This window comes from Balaenoptera ricei, chromosome 12 (assembly GCF_028023285.1).
Source record: "Balaenoptera ricei isolate mBalRic1 chromosome 12, mBalRic1.hap2, whole genome shotgun sequence".
NCBI lineage: Eukaryota > Metazoa > Chordata > Mammalia > Artiodactyla > Balaenopteridae > Balaenoptera > Balaenoptera ricei.
Genome location: NC_082650.1, coordinates 12,343,257 through 12,367,338, shown reverse-complemented (window position 1 = coordinate 12,367,338; position 24,082 = coordinate 12,343,257). Strand labels below are relative to the sequence as shown.

The following is a 24,082-nucleotide window of genomic DNA, read 5'->3' as shown; positions in this document are numbered from 1 at the left end:
TGCCCTGGGACATGGGAGGTGTGGCCCACAGGTAAAGGAATATTCAGGAGAGATGAGTGGGTGACTGATAGGGAAAATGTACGTTCGACATTACCTACTAAAGGAAAAGAGCTTGGTGTTTACTCTGAAGGATAATAAACACCATAGCAAGCCTTCGTTTTCCGTAAAAAATCACTTTTGACCTTCGGTAACCCTGTGTGGAAGCAATCGTTTCCCCCCCCCCCCGCCCCCCTCCCGCCGCCTTAGGTCTTACATAGCTATTGACGAACAATGACTTGGGTGGATGTTTCATTTTTCATTTTAGGCCGGCCTTATAGTGTGTATGCGTACGTTGTGTGTATTTCTGTCTGAGGAGCGAACAGAAGGTATCTTGTATTTATTGGATTTGATGGTTCTTCGAGAATCTAAATGGGAAATGGGTGTGGGTTGCATGCTGACTTGTTTCCGAAGTCCGAACATCTCTGGTCGCCCAAGCAGACTCCTGGTGATAGCGCTGCCCCGCCGTGCAGCTGAGCCGCTTCCCCTTAGCGGGGAAAACTCTTCGTGGAAAGCAGTTTGTAAAAGACACTTTTTTGGGAAAGCCCTGAACATTCCTTATATTCTCCAAGGAAGTTCTATTTAAAATGACCACTCTTCATTATGCTCAGCTGAAAATGTTCCTCCCATGTCTTCATAAGTGCTCAATTAGGTTGACTATTTATACACTTTAAAACTTAGCCTTGACCATGTTTGTGAAGTGTAAGGGGCACTAAGTAAACCTACTCCTTCCTTCCACTCGACTGTGGCAGAGCAGCGCTGGTCAGATCGTGCACGTTTGTGTTTGGGGTGGGAATTCTCTCTCTCCTACACGGTGTTGGGCCTCCCTTGTGGAATGCGCGTAGGGCCCGGAGGAGCGGGGAGCAGGGTGCAGCTGGAGGTGAGGAGAGCGAGGGAACCCCGGGCAGGTGATGTAGGCGGCGCCGGGAGCGCGTCCAGGGAGAGCTGCCGCTGGAAGACACAGCCCAGTGGCTCCCAGGCCCCCTGGGGAAAGGCGGGAACAGCGGCGTGAGGGCCGACCGCATGTGGGCGGCTGTGTCCATCAGGAGGTCATTGGGAGCACACAGTACAGTAAGCCTTGAGAGAAAGGGCTTGAAGAACGAGGGGGGCACAAGCTATAGATGTGTTTAATGTCAGCCAACAGATTATGTGTAGCAGTATTATCTTCCTGTTCTTCTAGAGGGAAGGAGCCACTCAGCGGCGGGGAGGTGGTGAACTGACTGTGGGAGTTCTTATTCCTCTGCCTGCTTTTCAAATGATAGTGCTTTAGCCACGATCCCTGTAGTTTGGAGCAAGGAGATAGTGTGTAATTTTGTTTTTTTATTATGATAGTGTGTAATTTTAATCAATAGTTTCCTACCAATCGAAGGTGGGGAGGTGGGCTTTCACAGGTAGCTGGGATAGAGTGAAAAGAGCGTTGGAAGTTGGGGCTCGAATCCTGGCCCTGACACCTTCCTTACGCAATCATCACACCTGAGACCGTGCTCGTCCACGAGGCAGCCTTAACACCTGTCTTGTAAACATGTGAGGCTAACAGGAGGCCTGGCTCTGGAGACAGGCCTGGCACATGCTCTGCAAGCGTTCTGTCAGTGACGTCACCTCTGATGAGACCATCGTCACTCAGGTTTTTCATGCAGCCAGCATGTCAGCATTAAACCCGTGCTTTGTGTAATCAGCGTTACAAGCACAGAGCATCTGTGGCCGCAGAGTGTAGGAAGACTTCCACCATGGCCACCTGCAGTAGCCCTAGAGCATCCGCAGCGTTAAGGACTTAGTACGAAACCATTCACTGAGCACAGAGACACTCAGTACCCATCGCCTGTTGCAGGCTTTTCAGTGGACACAGGTTCTGGTCTCCTCTAATGGTAAAAATGCACATCCCAACTTGGAGTTCAAAAAAAGTGAATGTGCCCTCATGCCTGTTCTGCGCTGCTGTGGATGGTGTTAGAAAACAACTTCAGCAGCAAAATTGACAAAAATGATTATAGTTTTTTACCGCCTGTGTATATTTGGCAGTTAAATACTCTGAGAGCTGTAGGCATCTGACCGTCGATTGTCCCAAAGACCAGATGACCAGTTACCTAAAACGTCTCCCCTGCCCACTGCTCTCTAAAGCTACTGTGCTGTCCATGGTGGCCTGTGTGGGCCTGGATCAGCATGTAAAAAAGACACTTCACTTCCTGCTTTTCCTTTCCAAGAGGTTAATACACACACCACGCGTCCCGTTTCCTCTGTATTTCACTGCTTGTACTTGTGCTGGTTCTGGTAATAGTCTCTTGTGTATACACATACTCTCTTTATCTGCTTCTCTGTTCTCTCTTTCCCATCCAAGGAAAGCAAAGAACGTCCTGCCCAGCCTCCTAGGTATTCCCCCAAATAATTATTGGGACCTGGGGCACGACCCTGTACTGGCTTTATAGTTGATACGAGGTTGAATGAGACGTTAGTCCCATATCCGCAAAACTCACAGTCTCATAGAGCTAACGGCTTCTAAACCGAAAGCTATGGGACCAGGTAGAATGTCAGTGCCAGAGTGTGAGGCTTCTTCTCCCATATTTTCAGTTTTCAAATGAAAAAAAGTGCCTTAGTATAGATTTTCAGATGTTCTATGTCATTGTTCGAGATATAGTATAGAAAAAGGAAACTGTTAACTGTAAAGAATGGGTATGTATTGGTCATTAGTTTGGCTTTAGGCTTTGTTTACTTTAGGCACTGTCGTCTATTTAGAAGCTCTGAGTATAGTAGTAGCAGAAGGCAGGAAAGGAGAGAAGCCAAATATGTACCCCGTGTGTAGCACGTGACTCCATGGGATCCAGGAGTGGCTGGGATCCAGGGATCTGGTGGCTAAGAGGGATTTACCTGCAAGGACAGTTCGTCTCGTGAGTTCTGCAGGTGGTAGCGGCTGTGATTTTACAGACAGATGGATGGCTGGGGGACAGGGAAGCCAGCCTAAGAGAACCAAACGAACCTCTTTGGGAGGGTGAATGTTTGTAAAGTCTGATTCCAAGTTTGCTAAGGGCAGAACGCAAGGGAAATTGCATAATGCCGAGAAAGGGAATGATGTAAATATAATGTGATGTGGTTTTAAGTGTTTTTATGACTTTATCCAATAGGTTGGGAAAGATTAAAGGCAGGTCGCCTATTAAAGAGTCTCGGTTCAGCTTTTTTAGAAAGGCAAACAAAACATTTTTCAAGACGTTCTGCTTATTAAGCTTAGATGTGAAAGATTTATAAAAGGCAGAAACTACAATGATGCTTCATATAACCACGTCCCAGAAAATCTTGGCTCTGGTTCCAAAAATCTTGAAATAAAATGTTTTCTGGAACATTAATTGGAAGACAGCTTGCTATCACCAAATTGTTAGTCTGCGGTAGAAACTCAAAACTGCTAACAGATGCACCCTCCAGATTTTTAAAATATGGAATTATTTCAGCCAGCTGCCAAACCATTGATCTATATAACTTTCTTAAACTATGAAATATGCATATAAATCTCCATAACTGTTCAACTGAGAAAAAGTGTTCCTTTTTATACTATATACTGTAAACATCTGATTTCCAAACAGCCTTGCCTCACTAGAATTAAGCTATTTAAATTAACTCAAGAGTTTATCTAAAAGCAACTTAGATTAAATTCAGTTTTTAAAAATTAGAATTTAGGTTGTAGTCCTTGACTCTGTCAATAACTGTGTAACCTTAGATAGGTTTCTTAGCATGCCTGAGAAATTTCCAGATTCCTTTAAGTCCATGTCTCCAGTTTGTGCACTTAAGGTTGGTATCATGCACATATAATCAATATATGTTGTTAGACTATACTTGGGAAAACTCCCCAAGTAGTATTCGTGTTAGTTAGTTAATGAGGTTACTAGGGCACTGGGGCTCAGGTCCACTCTATGCCCATTTACGTTAGTCATATTTGCTCCCATGCAGAAGTTGAAGAGGGTGGGGCAAGGAAACAGAGGGTCTTTGGGAGTTAGACTTCACTTCTGGACACGTGTGCCAGTCAGCTCAGAGTGGGCGCATCAGCACAGGCCCGCGGGACCATCAGTGGTGGAGGGAGCTCCGGCCTCTGCAGCAGAAGAAATGCTGTTCAGGCTGAGACACGTGGTCACCCTGGGCAGCGTCATCTTGTCCCAGACAAATCTCATCACATCTGAAGTTTTAAATTCAGTTCCAGTTTCCGTACACTGAGGGACACATTTTGAGTGAGGGCTAAGGTGATCATCTTGGAGAACATTTGAGCGGTTTTATGGCCACTGGCTTAAGGGAAGCACAGTTGAAGGATTGACTGTCCCTTGTAACACCAGAGGGCACAGATCTGGGCTTCCTACCCTTGGAGATGTCCAAGTAGAAGTGGAAGCCTCAGGAGAGAGGCCCAGCCACTGGAGAGGCTGCTGGACACGGGCCACTTTCAGGGAAGTCAGACAACTCAGAGATCCAAGTAGACATCCGTCTGATGACATGTAAGCCCCTATGGGCTTGAGATTCTGTGCTTCTGGTTCTTTTGTACTTGCCTGTAGTTGTGGTTACCCAGTGTATCACGTGCCAGTTCACAGCGAATTGTTGCTGTGAAATATGCGCTATTTGAGATTGTCTCCTTCGTGTTAGTTGTATGACTCAAAACTGACAAGTTTGGGTAATCTTGTTTGAAAAGGGCATCAATTTCAACCTGGTTCATTTCATGAGACCCATTATTATCCTTCAGGGAGGAATTTGACTGAAAGGTAGAGGAAGACGCAATGAAACTGCAGGGCCTAATCTGCATATCTACGCTTCTCGGTGCCAAAGAGCAGAGCAATTCTTACAGGTTAAAGTGAGCTGCGGTTTTTCCTTAATTCTTGAAAAAAAAAAATCATATAGGCAAGTTGTTAAGGAGAGACATTTTAATATATTTTGAATTTTTTTAAAAAATTAGTTTATTTATTTTAAATGTAAAAGGAAGTCCTTCCTTAGAACTTTGGGTGCAAGCCAAAAGCCCAGTATCATTAACTGTAACTGATAAATGATGGCTAGGTTCCTGATTCTGGTCGGTGCTGCAGTGACCTTAGATCAGATGTTTGTCCTTGTCCTTTTGAACAGGGGAAGGGCTTCAGAAGCCATGGGAACTTTGTTTCCAACACGTTCCCAGGTGGAGACAACGATCCACCAGTTGCTCTGATGGGGAGTGTTGGTCCCCTTAGCGTCGGCACTCTCTTCCTGGTCACACATTCCTCCTGACCCAAAATGGACATGCCCTTAGGAAATGAGGGAGCTGTTTTCCTGGTCACAGATGTACCTTCTTATTGCAATTTGTAAACAGTGTGAGCTGTCGACTTCCCCCCTAGTAGATGGTCGGGTGTTCTTAAATGCAGGCGCTTTCTCCATCACTTAGGATGCTGGTTTCAGGTGCTGTAGGATTGGCCTGAAGGCTCTTGCTTTTCTACACGAAGCCGCTGCAGAGTGCTTTGCTCTGGGAATGTCAGGTGACCACTTCTCCGTCTTCTTCCCCTTCTCCGCCCCCGCCACACACCCTCTCTCTCATTTTTCCACACTCCTCACCCTCTCTCTCACATTTTCTCTGTCCTAATTTAGAGAAAGCCTAAAGATCACGCAGTAGGAAACAGTGCCCAACCCCCAGTCCCTGTGACTCTCTTTTTTCCCACCCGGTTTTCTTTAACAGCACACTTCTGTTCACTTGTCTGTTTAATTCTCTCTCTCTGGGCATGCAGGCAGCCTGAAGACAGAGACGGTGCTTTATTCAGCGCCTTGTCTCCCGCTCCTAGAACAGCATGTTGGGAAGCTCGTAGTAATTATCTGAGGGAGACAAAGGAGAGAACTTGTAGCGGGAGTATTCTCACAGTCCTGACAGACATCTTCAGGTCTAGACTGCCCATCTGGCTGTGGACGTGAACACAGCCTCTTATGCCAGCTCGGTGTCTCTGAGGCACCCACCCACTCCACTCCCTGGTAGGGTGCTAGGTAAGGTACAGGATGTCCAATTAAACTGAATTTCAGGTACACAAGGAATTTTAGTATGAATATGTCCCGCGCAGAATTTGGGAAGTACTCATACTAAAAATTACTTCTTGTGTATTTTCATCTGCTAAGTTTGACAACCCTACCCCCCTAGGTCCCTGATATATATTGATTTGCCATAAGTTAGGATGTTTACGTGTTCTTTACAGTTCTCCTAAAAGAAATCAGCTCTATATCAGCCTTGCCCCCAGTGTATAGCACCACTGATGGAGCCATGGTTCACTCAGAACCTTCCTTTGAGTGAAATACATATGAAGAGTGATACTGATGTATGCAACGCACCCCCACCAACCTCTGCTCTTTTTCTCCCGCTCGACAAAACATATTGAATATGAGTGATAAGGACTGTTACATGGATAACCTTGAATCCTTTCTGATTGATTATTTAAAACAGGTAATTTGCAGATTTGGACTTCATTATTGTAACTAAACCTAAGACATGACTTGAGACACCTCTCTTAGCTGACTGCAGATTTACTTTGAGGTTGAGGATGGGTGGGCTAGATGTAGTGTTAAAAAAGGAGGACTGTGGATTTTATTTTACTTCTTTGAAAGAGAAAAAAATACCTTGGACTCAAAGAGGACCTTTCTGAGGAGCTAGGGATGGCTCAGTAAAAGCTCACCTAACTGCTAGGACGGATGTCGTTGATAGTGAGTTGACAGTTTCATTTTTACATGTAACAAGACAGAATGGGAATCCATCTAACTCCACTGGCAGGACCATTGAAATAGATGAATGAAAAGCTTTTTGACAGCACAGAGGATCACATAAATGAGAAATGAGAATATCTTTTTCAGTTTCTAGTCACCACCAAATGTTTACTTGTTACTTAACTGTAAAAATTGCTTAGGCAGTTTAAGAAACATCATATCAGAAGCCTGAGGCACAGTTGGAATAAACCAAAAATAAAGAATATACCATAGTACCCACCGAGATAATTTTTAAATTATTACTTTGAAATGTAATTGAAGTATTGGTAGAAATTGTTTTAAAGACAAACCCTAATACACTACCAAAAACTACCAAATTATAACTTGAGTTTCATTTCTTTTTCTTAAATAAGAAATAAGTGAATAGACCTATTTGTTTGGGTCTTTTGGTTGCAGTCAAGTATCTGTCTATCTATGGTCAGCACTGTTGAGATCCCTGAAGCATGGTTATTTTGAGTATAATGCAAACAAAAGAGTAGCATGTGAATGCCCATCTTCCTGTTGCCTGGGACCTTCTAGATTTATGTTATTAAAACCACTAGTCGTGGGCTGCCTTCTCCCCTGTGTTATGACTCTGTGCCCTGTTCCGATGTGTTGGTGTAAGTCCAGCTACTACTGTGTAAACCTTGGACCACGTCTCGAGAGTGACACTCTATTAAGCATCCTGGGAGGTGTTCCAAAGTGTGAGCTATAGCAAGTTTAAAAAAAAAAAAATTGTAGTTTGTCATAATTCCAGAGAGATAGAAAGCCAGAAATTTTAACAAAATTTTTGGCGAATAGATCTTCTCAAGATGATTTGCTCACATGTGCTTCGCTGGCATCACAAACTCAGCTGTGGGTCATTGATGCAGAGAAGCACTTTGTCGGACTGGGTTCGGCTTACAGCCTGGCAGAAGTTTCCTGGCACTTGACCTGCACCTAAAGCATCAATCACCACACAGCTGGAGACCCCTGTTGGGTTGAAATGCAGTCCTCTGTGGAGGCAACATCACAGGGAAGAGGATGGACTTTGGTTTCAAGTGTGGGCTCCACCTTGCCGTAGCTGCACGAGCTGAAGAGGCGACAGCTGCTTGAAGGTGGGGAGAAGGACCAAGGTCCAGGCCCGCCTCACACCTGGCACCTAGCACAGGTGACACAAACCCTCATTTCCCCTTCTCCCCGCTGCAATGAGACGGGTTTACAAGCCCATTTGGGCTCCCTTGCCAGGGTTTACAAAGGTTCGCTGAGTTCAAGCAGTCATTGAAGGAAAAGGATAACTAGTTAAGGGCAAGGTTGTCCGAAGAGGCCGGAGTATTTTCTCAGAAATTGCCAGGGAGGACACAGGCTTTTGGATGTGTTTAGTGGCAGGTGGCTTGAAAAGTAAGTAGCAGTTTCTTTTGAAGATGTAAAGAGACAACTGAATTGCAAACTCGTAAAATTGGCTGTCTCAAAATGGATCATTTTCTTGTTGTGTAATACTTTCCTGTAAATAGTTGATAGTCGGGGCTCTGCTCAGGTTGTCCTGGGACCTGTTAGAATTTTGTTTTTAGTTCTCCTGTCTCCCATCCAAGCCACTTATGCCAAGAACACCTAGCCCTGTCCTAACTTTCGATCAGATTTACCCTGCTTTGTACCCGTCATTGTAAACGGTGCTGGGTAAGTGCCGTTCTTCTTCGGGGGCCACAGGGAGTTCATTTACTTTAATAGTTTCCTTACCAATTGTATACAAATGATAAAAGTACCTACAACTTGGAAGTTTTCTGTGGCCTGTTTTTCAGTGTATATGTGATCGGGGGAAAGGAGGGAGAGACTTAAAGAGAAAGAGATTATTTAGGATCAGCTTGTATTTCTGATGTTTGTATAACGACTACCTAAATGGAAGAGGTTATTTCATCTTGAATTATTATTTGTAAAGTGGATCGAGCTTTCCTTCAATACCCATTGTAATTTTAGGGAGGGATTCATTCCCAGGGAAACATTTCAGTTTCCCAGAATGTGATGCTTGACGTTGACAAGGATCTGGCTCCTAAAAGGCCTAAAGAAATCTCGCAGGGCCTTAGAAGATGTCAATCAAGACGATGGCCCCTGAGTTGACAGGAAGAGAGGTCCATCCTAGGGAGTCCTCAGGAGTTCTCGTGTGGATCAGGGGCAGGTGGTATTTGGAGCGCCCCTAATTTGACCTGATTCATTGGTAGCGCCTAAAATCGTTTCAGAACAAAGCTTTCCAAACCAAAGTTGTAAACGTTAGGTCTGTGGCTTTTCAGACTCTGTCTGTGGGGCAGGGGCCTGCAGGGTCCCCTCAGGGATGGGGAAAAGCCGGCTTCTACTCGGCATTCCCGTGTCTCACACAATGGACTCGCACAGCTTGAAAAACAGGAGACGGGTTATGAGCTAATACTGGGGTTCCTTGGCATTTGTGGCTCTAACGTGTCTGGTTTTGGCTGTTCCAAGCCGACTCATAGCAGGTAATAATCTGTAGTTTCACTAAGGCACAGATGTGAACAGCCTTGACTGCAGGCCGTGTGCGGGGCAGTGTGTCTCAAGTGGTGAGTGGACCCTGGTCACTGCGGTCATCTGTGTCTCCACTCAGCCTTTTTCTACTCATCACTGCATACCTGCTTTAGGGGGAAATTACAGACTATAATGGGATTTGTACTTTGGGGACTTGCGGATATCTGAGAGGTGCCCTCACAAATGTCTAAGGTCTTCTGTGTAAAGGCCCAGGACGCTGGACAGCTGGATGAATGGGGGTGCCGTGGGCCGGGGATTATGAGACGGGTCCTGGGAGGGTCCATGTCACAGTCCCTCCTGAGCGTGTGTGGGGTGCATATCAGCTCTCAAACACTGCACATGAAGGGACTTTCTTATCCCACAACCTGGATTTGCGAGGATTATGACTATGGAAAGCCACCCATTAAGAAAACTCACCTCCCTTTCTATTCTGTGCCCAAGCGGAGACAGATGTTCCTGAGACTGTGTTGTGTTTGTAGAAGAATGTCTATTAGTGGTTCCTTAACTTGGATCATGTTTGGAAATCTCTGTGAGCTTGTTAAAAGAAGACACTGTGCCTTCCTGAAAACAGCTATTCTGTTAAAAAAAAAATGCAATTCAAGTGTAGTGTTTTTCCTCATATCAGAGTTACTACTTGAGGCGCTGAGAGGACCTCAGGCGCAAGCTGATGTCGATTAGGTATGGAGTAGCTGGCAGGAGTCTTAGTGTGTCCTCTCTGCTCTGTGGCTTTAAGCGTAAACATGACCCCAGTTGTTGCGTTTGCTGATCCCGCACCTTGCCTCCCCGATGGATGCGGAGCCGCTCTTCCTGTTTTAGTCATTTTAAGAGCTCATGAGAGAGAGACTAAAATGAAGACAGATGGACATAACTCAGATAACTTATCAGAACAGGCATGAAAGCATTTTCCAGCTATGCCCCGTCAAATGCACTTGAGGAGTAATAGTCTGTCTTTTTTTGTCTTTCTTTAATTTCGTTCACTTCCCTTCCTGGTGAGTCTTTGAAACAGCCAATTCCCGATTTTAAACGCTTGTTCTGGGTAAGGAGTTAAAGTGTATGCATACAAAGTAAAGATCTGACGGAGGCACTGCTGAGCCCCCTCAGAGGGGCAGCGTGTGCAGAAGGCCGGGCGTGGTCCCGGGTGTGTTCTCCCTGGCTGCCTGTCCCCTCCAACCCCAGGGCCTTTGCTCCTCCAGGGCTTGCTGCCCCTCGGAGCTGGGAGAGGGTGTACCTGTCCTGAGAATTCCCATGGTCATCTTTCCTGGGGTCGTATGTTCTGGCATCCAAGAGAAGTGAGTGCCTCGTCATTTCCTTGACTAAGTCATGTCAATTCTCTGCCACTAATCCAGTTTGCAAATTGAAAAAAAAAAAAAAAAAGGAAAGCATCTGCTCAACTGGGTGGCCATCTAGTCTCTCCAATTGTGAAGACAGCTGAGGACACCAGATTGAATTTGCTTTAAGCAAACTGGATATATGAAAATTGAAAATTGAAAAAGTGGATGATTGTTCACTTTTCAAAAGTTCCTTTACCCTACAGAAAAGATGAACAGGAGGATTTCTTTAAACACCAACTTCTTGCAATACTCTAAAAATAAGATGTAATTAAGGTCCTGTGTTTCTAGAGCATACTTTATGCATAAAGGTGGTGTGCCAGTAAAAAATACTGAAAGTCTTTTAAAATTAACTTTTTAAATTACTAAAAATTTTTATCTGATGGGTTTAATTTTATTGAATACATACATGTTAATAGTTTGTGCTCCAGATTGGGGGAGGGGAAGAATACATCCTACTATGGATAGTTTGAACATAACAATTTTAAAACTGAGGGCAGTGCGTCATGTGACCTGCCAGTCATTAATCTTACAGTATCTGTTCTTGGAAACCCAAAGTCAAACCTTTTAACCTTTAAGCTAGAAGGAGAGCTGTCTCGAGCAAGCTCTCATGTAAAATTCATGAGCTCTTAGCCTCAGCCCCCAGCCTAAGGGCCTCCAAGAGTCGAGGTGATTCCACTGCCCGCAGGATGAATGTCATAGGCTGTTTTATACAAGTTGTCTAGGAGGATTAAGGGTTTAGCTGAGTAGACTTTATATTTCCAGGATGGCTGCGTGGGGTTATTCCGCTTCCGTCCATGCAGACCTTCATTCAGCGTTGAATGTCCGTTGAGAAGCCCCGTGCCAAGTGGCAAAGACAGGCCTTGGCCTTGCTCTTCTGGAGCACAGGCTGGTCCTCCCGGCCCTCGCAGCTGGCAGCCGGCTTTAAGGTCCCAGAATGGCACCTGTGATAACCCGTTCTTTCCCTCTTTCTCAGTCTGCTGCTTGTCACCTCTCCTACCCCCTGCCCCAAAGTTCAGGGTGTCACGGTGTCAGTGTACAGACTTGTCAGGCCACATGTGAGTTGTTCACAGAAACTGTTTTTGTTTTTCTTGTACCTCAGCAAGGGCATAAGCTTTGACTTTAAAATATATATATACAAGTACTGATTCCTTGTTGCTCGTGGCGATTCTCTCCTCCGAATAGGAGTGGCCCAGAGAGAGAGAGAGAGAGAGAGAGAGAGAAGTGTTGGGAGGTGGAGGAAGAAGGGCGAGGCTAGTTTGGCTGCTGGGAGCAGAGTGGAGAAAGGAAGGGCCCTGACTCTGTAACGGCCAGAGTGGCGTGGAGCGTGTGGGCCGTAGAACCACTGGCGCCTCCAGGAGCAAGGCGAGGGGCTGTGGGCCTCTTTCACTCGCTTTTTCAATCCGCCATGGCGGTGCTCATAGTGCAGGAAAGGAAGGAGAAGACGAGGATGAGAGCAAGGCTCTCCCGGGGGTGTGGACCAAGGGGGGCCTGGGGGCGGGCCCTCAACTGATGCAGAAGGCCTTGCAAGGAGGCAGCCGTCAAGTAGCGTGTTTTCAGTGGCTGACTGAGCAGTCAGGTAGAGAAGAGAGCGTTCCACGCAGAGGGAATGGCAAACGTCAGCCTCGCTCCTAAAACCCAAGTAGCAGCCAGCATCTCCGCTCTCCCCTTGCGTCGCCAGGGCTCCTGAGAAGACGGCTGGCAAAGGGGAGTCTCCATACCTCCTGCCTCCTCTGTGATGGGCACTTCCCACGCAGCCCCTCACATCCTCCCCACAGTTGGCCTTGGTGGTGGGTAGTCATCTCCATTTTACGGTTGAGGAAACTCACAGTAGCTAAGGAACTTGCCCAGGGATTGCATATCCAGTAAGGAGCAACTTCAGAGCTGCAAGGCCACCGATGGGTCCGATTCCAAAGGGCACACTTTCAGCCAGAATGCTGAACTGCCTTGCCATAAATGAGCTCGCTGGAGGGTTCTGCCGGACCCTGAGACCCTGTGCCTCCCGCCCACCAGCGCACATGAGGCTGGATCTCAGCACCTCTGGTGACAGCTCAGTCCATCCTGGACCCGAAGTCTCTGTTATATTTGGATCGTTCAAAAGTCTGTATTATATTTGGATCATTCATGCCAAGCGGCGTAATTTTCCAGGATTTAGTATCTGAGAGATTTGAGTTAAATGAATAAAGGACGCTGTAGGGCATACAGTGTATGGTAGGACAAGAAATCTGAGCATTAGCTAGATTCCCAGCCTTTGTGTGCCCATGGGCAAGTGGGAAACCTCTGAGCTTCAGATTTCTAACGTTTAAGAGGAGAATTTTGTGCCCTGCAATTCCCAAGGTCTGTTTTAGCACTAATGTATATGACCCTGCTTTCTATTATGTTGGAATTACATAGCTTCTTTGGGGAATCCAAAAAAGGGTACGCACCGTACATGTGTAGGCGGGACGCAGGAAACAAAACGTGATCTCCATTTAACAGAGGAGCCCTGGGTATCCCCCGTCGTAGAAAGGAACTTCCGTAATAGGAAATCGTTCCCTTTCTTTTGTTTTAATTACTCTTACACCTGATTCTTGGGAAGACCTGACTTCATACTGTTCTCATCTAGTGGGACATGGCTCCACACATTTGAAGTAGGTTTTTGTAGAACAATAAAACATTTAGCAAATTCTGTCAGAACATGTCTGCACACACTGCTACTTTTAGATCTGTGCCAGCCGTCCTGCTCCCATATGGGCTGACCAAGCGGATCAGCTGGCCGAGGCAGATGGGGACCTGGCATCCATGAATAACTCTGGCACCTTCCCTTCAGCGTGGCAAGGCAGGCTGGCTGAGGCTTGGATCTGAAAGTCTTTTGAAAGGACCTGGTTTTTCTTGGTATTGCTCTATCTCCTCCCTATTTAGCCCACTGGTGGTTAATCCAATAGCATCAGTGCCGGGACAGATCATACCCAGGGTAGGTTTTCTTTCCCCTGGCTTCACACGCCTCCTCCTTTTGTGGAGGACAGGAGACAGGGTGGTGTATTCCGGTCCGTCAGCTTGGCCGATCGCTGGCTACTCTGATGAGACTTTTCCTGGGGCAAGAAATGAAGGTTAATGATAAAGGGCTCAGAGCCTCTCTGTAGATTTCGTCTCTTTCTCAACAGTAATTTAGAAGTGATTCTTTAAGCTGTAGGTAATTTTCAGTCGCTAATAGGTTATTTGGAAATCAGATCACATTTACTGAAGGAGGAAGAATGGGAAAGAGACCACAGAAGCCTCCATGCTGTGACTGACGTTAACCTAATACCTGTTTCTCCCTGCTGTTGGTTCCCCTGTGGTCATTCCTGCCTGTCCTGATTCCCTCCTCCTTCTGCGGCCCTGCGTTCATGGAAGCCTGGCCACTGGTTCTAGAGCCAGGTTTCCACGGGTAAGAAAGGGTGTGGCTGCTTTGGAAGCAGCTGGACCTCCCCTGCAGCGCTGGTCCCTGCCGGCCCCTCAGCAGCCGTGTGGCCCACGGGTCCCTGTATGGGGTGACCATTCTTGTGTGTGTGGCTCAGGGATGTGCGAGGAAAGGCAGATAATTTGGGCGTGAGGCACACTTAACCTGAAAGCCAGTCTCAGCCGCTTTCTAGCTGCGTCGTCTTTCCCAGGTTATTTAACCTCTTTGAGCATCATTTTCTCAAATGCAACGTGAAGTTAATGAATCTGTCTGCTTGGCAGGGCTGTTTGCGTAGGTTAAGTGAGACGTGTACGTCAGTGACCTGGAAGCAGTGGGACCCCCCAGTGAGTTACAGCTGGATGAGGGGCCTCCCAAGTCAATTCGCCTTCATTGTGCCCATTTTATAAAAGAATAACTGCATTTCAAAATTAAGGACAGTTGCAGCAAATGCTTCATTTATGGCAACTTGAGCTGCAGAAAACTGGTTCTAGAACTTTTACAATTACCTTCCAGGTATTACTTCTACCTCCGGGCACAGCTACCTCTCAGTTTACTTAAAAAAAGTTTTTTCGTACCATGTTCTCATTGAAAAATGCCGTGTTTGGCCTCCTACTCGTCATTTGCTATGAAATGATAGCCCATATCATGGGCAGTCTTGCAGCGCACTGATCACTGCTAACAAAGAGTGATCCCTGAAGAAGCGAGAACGCTCTTCACAAAACCTCTCTAGTTAAGGAGTTTGGAATAAGCCGTCCTGCCCACGGTGCCACTCGGTGGCAAGTCTCGGGGGGAGCGGCGGTGTCTGTCTTTGTGACTAGGCTGTAGACGCAGAAGCTCGTGTTGGATTCGCCATGTAAAGATGGGACCCCACAGCACACGTAGACGCTTCTGCCCTGTGGTCCAGCGCGCACCGCAGCGGCGTAGCCGCGAAATGAGCTGGAGCTGGGGGACCGCAGCCGCCGCGGCTTTGAGTCCTGGCTCTGCTCTTTGCTGGGTGCCTTGTAACACGGGGCAAGGCGTTTCCCCCAACCCAGCTTCTTTGTGGAGGCGGTTAGGTCTCGCTTGCAGGGTGTTCTTTATAAGACGCTCAATATATGAGGGGTAAGAGTAGGAACAAAACAACGCAGAAGAGATGCATTATAGTAAGTAGTGGATTCATCGCTATTCAGTGTTACCAGCCAGAGGTGGCACCTAGAGGAGGAGCTGGTCCTCCTTCTGCCCAGTGACTCGGTGACCCGCATACCCATGTAACGCCAGGTAGGTCCCCTGACCCTCAAACCTTAGCCGCCTCTCATGTCAGCAGGGTCCCCATTATACGTTCACGCCAGAGAGTTCATACATGTGAAGGGGCTTTGAAAACTAAAGCGCTGTCCAAACGTGAGCTGTGCGACCGTCATCTCTGGCCCTCTGTACTGTTACTTGCACGAGAACTTGATGTTTCCGTCTTAATGTCCCCCTTCTCCAGTGACGGAGCGGTTTACTGTACACGCTCCAGTAGCGATTCCATCAGGCACTTAGGATATACGCTATCACAGCCCAGAAAGCCACGGTCGTAAAAATACTTGCCAGAATTCCATAATAAATTTTACTTACTGTTTGTTTATTTCGAGTTCATTTGTCAAGACAGCAATCTTTATTTCTCTTACTTGGCAACAAAGAAACCCAGAAATTTAGTCTGTGTTGATATACGTGCATGTGTTACTAGATCATTCTTGTGGATGATTCTCATTCCCCACCACACGATTTGAGTAAACTTGTGTCTTTTCCCTTTTGTTCCCCATTGGGGTCTCTATGCCTTTTATCCCACGAATGCTGGTTTACTCTGGACAGCAACCCTATTGTATTACAGCAAATCTTATCCAGATTTAAGAAAATGGCTCTGTCCCTTTAGCACTGTAGCTTATTTTCATTGTCGTTTTCTTTCTTGAGTAGCTTTTATGCCAGCATTTGAAGGATAAACTCATTAGCAAAGCACTTAGAATAATCCAAGTAATAGATGATATCTTGGTGCCAGTTTCGTTTGGTGTGAATCATTCACACATTTCACAAAGTTGTGTCTCCCCTTATGCCAAAGCCACAGTAGAAAGATGAAAAGAATTATCAAGCTTTTTTTTGCCCCACATGACAGCCATGATGCCTTAATATATTTATATACATATATAATATAATAATGACACAATATAGTAGTATGATATGATATAAATGGTTGTTTCAGCATCGTCTAAGTTTTACCAGCCTCCAAAGCATAAAGGTCAAATCAAAATTGCTGAAGTTTTTCAATTGTTGAAGCTTATCATTTTGTTACTAATGGGAACTAATGGCCCGAAATTTCCAAATATTGAACCTAATTCCTGGTTGTACCTATGACAGCTGTGAAAGTCACAGTAAACTTTACAGTCCCAATTCATTATCATTTTAACAAGGCATGGTGAGGTAGTTTGCATAGTGGTTAAACGCTTCAGTTTTAGGGTCACACTTCCCGTGTCTAGGTCCCATCTCTGCTTACCAGTTTGTATGTCTTTGTAAAGTTATTTGAAGTAATTACTTAAACTAGTCCAACTAGTTGGATCTTAGGGCTAGGTACTGTGCTCTTACAGATTGCGTCCATGTTGTTATACTTATTAATGGATCTTTCAACTTTTACATAATTATTTCTTAATTTAAGGAAACCAGTAGCTACCCCAAATAAAGAGACAATTCTTAGATCTTAAGACACTAAAAGATGTGGAAATATGTATTTTCAGAATTTTACACCCATAGAGCTTAATGACATCATCATTTAAGAAGATTTTTATTGACTTCAGATGCTAATAGATACGTCACGACTTCTCTGGTAGTTCAGCTGGTTCTCGTCACCAGTCTAAACTAGGATGGTAGGCACCCCCAGGCGCAGGGGTTTTGTAAGCCTAACCATTGCCACAGTCGGAAATGGTTCTACCTGGGTGTGTTCTCTAAGGAGCCACGAAGGCAGGACCACATGGACCCATTAAAAGTTAGTTGGTGGCTTTCTTTTTAGACCTCATCCACTGAAGTCCTCAGTGTATACGTGAAGGAACCACGGCCCCGCAAGGTTAGGTGACGTTGTGAGTTACTGGCAGAATCTCGCCTGGAGCCTAGGCATGCTGACCTCCAAGACAGGGGTCTCTTCTGACCCATTCCCCCACGAGGAGAGCGATGAACGCTCCGGTTCTTCCTGTTCCGCTGGAGGAAGACATGGCATTTTAGAGCACAGAAATTCATCAAACATTGAAACATTTGCTGTTGTATTCACACTGTCTCTTCTTTAGGAATTATCCTGGAAAAAAAAAAACTAGGAAAAGTTATTCCATTGACCAGTGATGACCAGTTATTGTTCCTTTTGTCAACAGGCAAGATGATGAATGAAGTTCGGGCAGCTTCCTGTGTCCCAGGCCTTGTAGACATAAATGAGACGTGCTTCAAAGTTCCAATGTGCATCACATCGGATCTTGTTTAAGGAAGCGTTAAAAGGAACCCGCCGTTACCTATTGAAGGCTCTGTGCTCTCAGGCATTGTTTCTGATTGAATCCAGAGGTTGCAAGCATGCCTCCCTGTATTACCTGTTGGAGCAGGTTTAATTTTATAAATTTTAAACACAAACTCTATGAGTTTCTAGTCCATAATTGTTCTTTTTGAGGATCCACTCAGACGAACAGTATTGCATCTGTAAGAGATACACACTTCCACAGGACCAGAATTTTTTTTGGAATATAAATGGCAACAAACTCCAGCTGTAGCATCATCCTGTACCAGTGATGAAAAGGACAGATTGCAAGGAAACCGTTCGGGGGGAAATGTCATGTTGTGTTGCAACTACAGATTACTAGAACCATAGCTTTAGCAAATCGAGGCTTTTCTCCTTGAACATGACATACATAAACTGTAGTTCTTGACTGGTGGCTTTAATCCATCATTATTAGTCATCTCCTTGGACAATCTCAAATGTTGAAAGCCTTCACCTTTCATTTTAAAAAAAGAAATGCAGCTTTGAGAAAATCCAGGTTCAAAGTAGTCTTCCAAGTATCTCACTTCAGCCTTCGTGTCCTGGTCGTACAGCGGGTACCTGGTGGCAGATGAGAAGCCTAGTGGGAGAGGAAGGAAGGGACAATGAGTGGGTATATCACATTGTATCGTCAACATACTTTATAAGTACGTTTCTTATTCGCTTCTTATTCAGGCAGAGATTATAAAAGTTTGTTGCAAGTATCCAGACCAGGATTTGTGTTTCAGAAATTATCAGTGTTCACAATACCTGCAGGGAAAAAAAACCAAACTCAAATATGAGCACTCTTTACACTTAAAAGAATATTTTTATCATTCTTTTATTTGTTTTGGCTCTGTCACAAATTAAAGTGCTTGGAATGCTGTAGTCTGTGGTCTCTTGACGTTTAATCAATGAGAACCTAACACTTGCACAGTATGCTGCCACTTGGGACATTCATAATAAAAAATGAAACGAATTTTGGTTGATAGTCATTTATTTTGCTTTGTAGCTTAGCGCATCTTTCGTGGTTCACCTGTGCCTATCAGCCAAGCGATTTGTATGGCCATATATCTAGACGTAGAGATATATACATAGTTAAGGCCTTTCACAGTCTCTCATCGAATCACTGTCGTTTTCTATATTTTAACAACTACTCTTTATTTGTTGAATGCATTTCGATTATGCATTCTACAACACGGATTAAAAATAATTCTTGAGGATTCTGCCTTGGCTTTCTTCAGTTTCTGATCATACCATATTTTCTATTAGATTCGTTATAATATCATTATAATATATTTTGATATTTTCTATTAAATAAGTAGAAAATTGGAGAAGGCTGTGGGCAATCTGGCTCCAGCTATGGGCTTTTCAATCACATCTTTCTTGTTTGATTCCGCCCTGTGTGTTGTGTGTTGGAGTATATTTTTATGTATTCCACAATATTGTCCTAAGAAATTAAAAAACTCCAAAGAAACCCAACACGTGAGCCTGTGTAGAAAACGTAGACCTTGCTTGACACTTTTACTGCATTTGAAATGGAAATAAGAGCCCTTTCCCTCTATTCTTTTGTAACTAAACCTGCAATTGGCAGATACACCACTCATCCAGCTCCCAGCTCCCACCCCACTGGCATCCCCCAAAAAAGGAACAGCATGGATTTTGGGGTCAACATAGACATTCTAGTACATCTATGAGCAAATGACTTTGGAACTCTTCAGTTAGGGGAAAGAAAACCTAATAGGAGGTTCTGGGTTCTTTTCAGTGGGTGGGTGGCAGGAGAAAGAATAGAATAGTGAACAAACTTAACAATAGGATCAGTCCTTTAGACTGAGTTGTGTACAGTGTTAGCACTTAGCCGGAGGTGCATTTCTGTGATCAGGTGTACATCCAGGGCCCATCTGTTAGAAGAGTAGTCTTTTTAAAATCCCAAGGCACCATAATAAGGGCAGAGGTTGATGCTTTTGTTCCCTGGATGAATTCCCTTTTCCAAAGCCTCTGCTACCTTCTCTCTGCCTGAGCATCTGGACAAGCTCTCTTTGTGAAGCAGCATGAATATTTAACAGTCCACACTCCATCCCTGCCTTCAGCCTGTGGCAAAGGAAAGCTTTCAAAAGTCACCATTCTCTAGGGACTTAAAACATTTTGAACTGGATTTAAAGACAGTATTAGGTGACTCTGACAAACTGAAGCTATTTGGTATTTACACAATTAGAAAGAATCCTTGATGTGGGTTGTTTGGTTTTATACTTGAATTCTAATACTGAGATCTCATTTAAATGAGATGGGTGGTCTTAAGCAATGTCTTTGTGGTTAATAAATTCTTCAGAGAGGAAAAAGAAAACAACCTAAACATCTGTTTCATAATGGTCCCCGCGTAGGAATTACACATAGATGATTACTTATATTCAAAGCAATTTGTGTTTTAAATGATTGAAGAACATAAGTAGTTAAAATGTTTGAGTTTGATTGTTTAGAAGAAAGTCTCTTTACGTTCATTTTTAGTAATTTTCCAAAATTTGCTCTTTCCGCATCCATTTGTTAAAATTGGGGAATATTCCACACTTCTGTGGATGGCATCAAATCACATCCTTTTTATGGCTGGGCTTTCCTTCAGGGGACTGCTTCAAGATTACCAGGAAAGGATCCTGGCACAGTATTTAGACTGGGGCATATTTACTGTTTTATAGATACTTACTTCACCCTTTAGCATCTGTGAGAAATGTTATGTTTACTTCTCTTATTTCTTCTGAGGTATACATCTCTTTCAAAACATTTTTTAAAATATCAGAGAAAAAGACTCTACCCATGGGCTATCAGGAAATGAGATGGAATTCCCTGGCAGTCCAGTGGTTAGGACTCTGGGCTTTCACTGCTGAGGGTTCAGGTTCGATGCCTGGTCAGGGAGCTAAGATCCCACAAGCCATGCGCTGCAGCCAAAAAAAAAAAAAAAAAGGAAATAAAATGAAGCTCATTTTCACATTCTTTTATTATTGCAAGAATAAATTATTTTTTAATCCAAAAATATACAAACAAATCAAATATAGACAGTTTAGGAAAGAAAATTGTAAACTAGATAAAATATATATATATGTTATTATCTAAACTCTTTATATACAGGCCCAAGTACAATACTCAGTTATATTTTTCTAAAAAGATATAACATTCATAATTTTTTATAAGAATAAATTTTTATAGTAAAATATATGAAATAAGACAAGTGAACTCAAAAGAAATTGAATAAAAAATTATTTTACAATAAAGACTATATTATAAGATGACCAAAGGAAAATGATAAAGTAAAAAATCTATTAAAGGTATTTGATAAAAAGTAAGGAAACCCTAGAGTCATTCTCACTAACAAGGCAAGGAGTTTCACTACCATAACATTCATAATATTACTACAAATTTTAAAATCCACCAAAGGATCTGCAGCCTAGAAATAAATGTGGCTTTCAGCTGGCTGAGACTAACAACTTGCATGGCTGGGAAAGAACCTAATACACCTTTTATAATTTTGCCTGGATGATCATGGGTGAGAAAACTATTCTCGAGTAGAAGCAATTGCTACTCCAAGGATTAAAAAAAAAACTAGATGAAGACTGAGCCAAATTCTCATTTTATATCATCTTAAAGGATCCTCCTGAAAGAGTTGCATTAATATTTAAAAGTCCCCCTCACAATGTCAAGCAAACAAAGAGCCACAACAAACACACTCAGTGGACACCTCCCTCCTTCTCACGGCATCACTCCTGTCCTTTCATTACTGACAAGTAATGAGAAGGAAAAAGAAAAAAGCTAAGGAGGAAAGAAAGTCATTTTTGCCAGAAATGTCCACGTTATCAAGAGTTTTACTTTGCCTGTGTAGACGTAAGCACATGTACACACTTGGCGGACCTGGAGGCCATGGCAGAGTGACCCGGACCCACTGGGGTCACAGAGAAGCAAAACTTCCCAAGACGAGGCCTGGCCGGGGACTACCAGGAGACCCCGGGCAAGGAGAGGACATGCTGGGGTCCTGCCACTAGAGCGGGTAGGGAGATGCCTCCCCAGAACATGGCCACCAGCACTAGAGATGGAGGCCCTCACCTGTGTGCCTAGGCCTGACCCCAGCTGAGGCCCTGACTCCTTCACACTATCTGACTCCAACCCCAAAGTTTGGCTTTTTACTAGAATGTTATACCTTCGTCTCCAAATACCAATACTCCTTTGTGCGTCCAGCGCATATTTATTTAGTGCTTACTAAATGCGCAGGACTGGTTTGAGATCAGAGGTAAAGCAATGAATGAAAATGAGGCTTGTGCACATCACTCAGATCTGCATGTTAGAAAGGAAGACAGGTGTGCACTGTGTATTAAACAGAAGCTGAATGCAAAAGAGGCTCACATGGGCAGGTATTAACCAAGTTTCCCTAAAAATGACTAGTTTTTTATTAGCTCAAGTTTCCACTGCAGAAAAAAGAAAACAGTTCTTACAGTTTATCTTTTTGCTGTTTTCTAGCCAGTGATCAGTTTATCGTTTATTTGGTTTTAAGAATCTTGGCATTATATTTACTTACAACAGTGAACCATCCCTAGTCAAAAGGATAATATTTCTAAGAACTTATCTGATTTCCGTGGCCTGGCAGCAAAGTTCCCTGGGGAGAGATTTTGCAAATAGGTTCTCTGATTGGACATTCCTCGCAACAGATCCTAAACAGGACCCCTCTTTTTTGAAATCCCTAAACTTTAGCAAAGAAACAAGTACCACCATCCATGAATGTGGTCATTAAATTTGACACAAGAAGTGACAGGTTTCAGCTGTAAGTGGATGGAGGGAAAAACTCAAACTGCTCTCAGGCACAGTGACTTTGGCTTTACAGAATGACTTTGAAAAACTATAAATAGAACAGGAGAAGCTATTTCTACTATTAAACCATTCGAATTCAGAGTTTCTTGAGAGATCTCTCATTTCCAATATATATGTATATTTAATGGAAGAAGGACAGACTAAAATGAGAGGGTGGATGGAATACGTGGAAAGTTATTCTTCGCCCTCATGTCTCCTTGAGCCATCTCAGCAGTACACAAACAACAAGGCTGGTCTTCCCAGATCCTTGTCACAGTAAACAGATGCATAGAAGTAGGTTGACTCAATGTTTTCAGTCTAGTTATAGCATGCTTAGGAAGATACTACTATTAAATACAAAAGAGGAAAATAAAAACAAGAGAAAACCAGTGAATTGTGGATTTCATTATCATTAGCTCCTATCTTTATCTGAGGTAGAAGGATGCATCAGATCTAAGTACAAGAATTTACCTAACTGGATTATAAGATTTGTGATGTGTAGGTTTGCTTTGGAAATCCAAGGATTTCCATTCAGTGACGAACACTATAGACCCATGCAGGCAATACATGTTTCTTAAAACAAAGTATTAACTCTGATAAGTATAAGCATGACCACCACCAAATCATTTGCTAATTATCCTTTCTTGGACTTCAGCCAAGACATAAGCAGTAAAGTTTCTTTCAACTAAAATTCTATTTACAGTCAAACTAAAAGCAGTAATTCCTCAGGATGCTTAACTGGACCATCAAATTTTTCAAACAGGTTCTGCAAGATGACATCAAAATAAACTCTTATTTCCTAGCATAGTAGGGGATTGAGGCTTTTCCAATGAACTCCTATTTTTAAGGAATTTGAATATATTTCTTATATGCACTAACGCAAATGCCCTACTGGCTGTAACCCTACTGTCTTTGCCGTTGCCAAAGGCCATCAGAAGGCTCCTTACCACTCTGGAGGCCATGGCAGTGCCAGCCACAGAGCCTGCTGTACTAAGGACTAGCTTCTAACATGAATAAACATGAACTAAAGAGTCACTTTCCTCCCAAGAACGAAGCAAAAAGGAACCCCAATTAAAAGAAGAGATTTACATAGTGCATTTTTATTCAGCCCTTAACCATGGAGTCACTAAAAACCAGCATCCTATTGCAATCCTTGGTGCTTGCATTAAGTAAGTTTCTTCTCTTATCAAATTTGTTCCATTGCCTTTAAAGAAAACAGATTCCCTTATTCTGGTGTGTCTCCTCAGCTACTCTCAGCTCAGTCTTCAGTTTGCTACATTTTATTCTTTGCTTGAGTTGCACTTGGCTTGTTTGGCAAATACTTGCAGCTGAAGATGCTTCCAGGCGCTAACACGGTCGTTCCCAACCTTGTCTGCACATTAAAATCACCTGGGCAGCTTCAAAAAATACCTATGCCTGCATCTTTCCCAAGAGATTTTGATTTCTAGGGTGTGCCCTGGGTGCTGGGAGTTTTAAAAGCTCTCCAGGGTATCCTCCTATGCAGAAGTTTGGGAACTGCTGGGCTAGAGGGAAGAAAGGAAAGGGTTGGTGAGCCTGAGCCTGAATCCTAGCTCTGCCTCCTGTTTGTTGTGTGATTTGGGGTAAGTTACTTCCCCTCTCCGAGCCCTGGTTTCCTGTCTGTAGAGTAGAGATAATCATGCTGGCAATTTTCTCAACTGTATAGTGAAAATATCATGTACATTACATGATCAGTGACAGCACGCGTGATGTGTTGGGCACAGGAAGTGGTGGCTGCGG

General features: G+C 43.9%; 1 protein-coding gene across 2 annotated transcripts in view; it reads left to right on the top strand.

Annotated features, from left to right (window-relative positions):
* SCAF8 (SR-related CTD associated factor 8) overlaps positions 1 to 24,082 on the top strand; it is a 171,148-nt gene that overhangs the window by 116,351 nt on the left and 30,715 nt on the right. The window contains exon 21 of one of the 2 annotated variants that reach the window (XM_059940948.1): positions 17,367 to 18,476. The exons of the other annotated variant lie outside the window; for it this stretch is intronic. The gene's annotated coding sequence lies outside the window, so the exon portion shown is untranslated. Of the gene's footprint in view, positions 1 to 17,366; positions 18,477 to 24,082 lie in introns of those variants that run through there. 2 annotated transcript variants of the gene reach the window in all.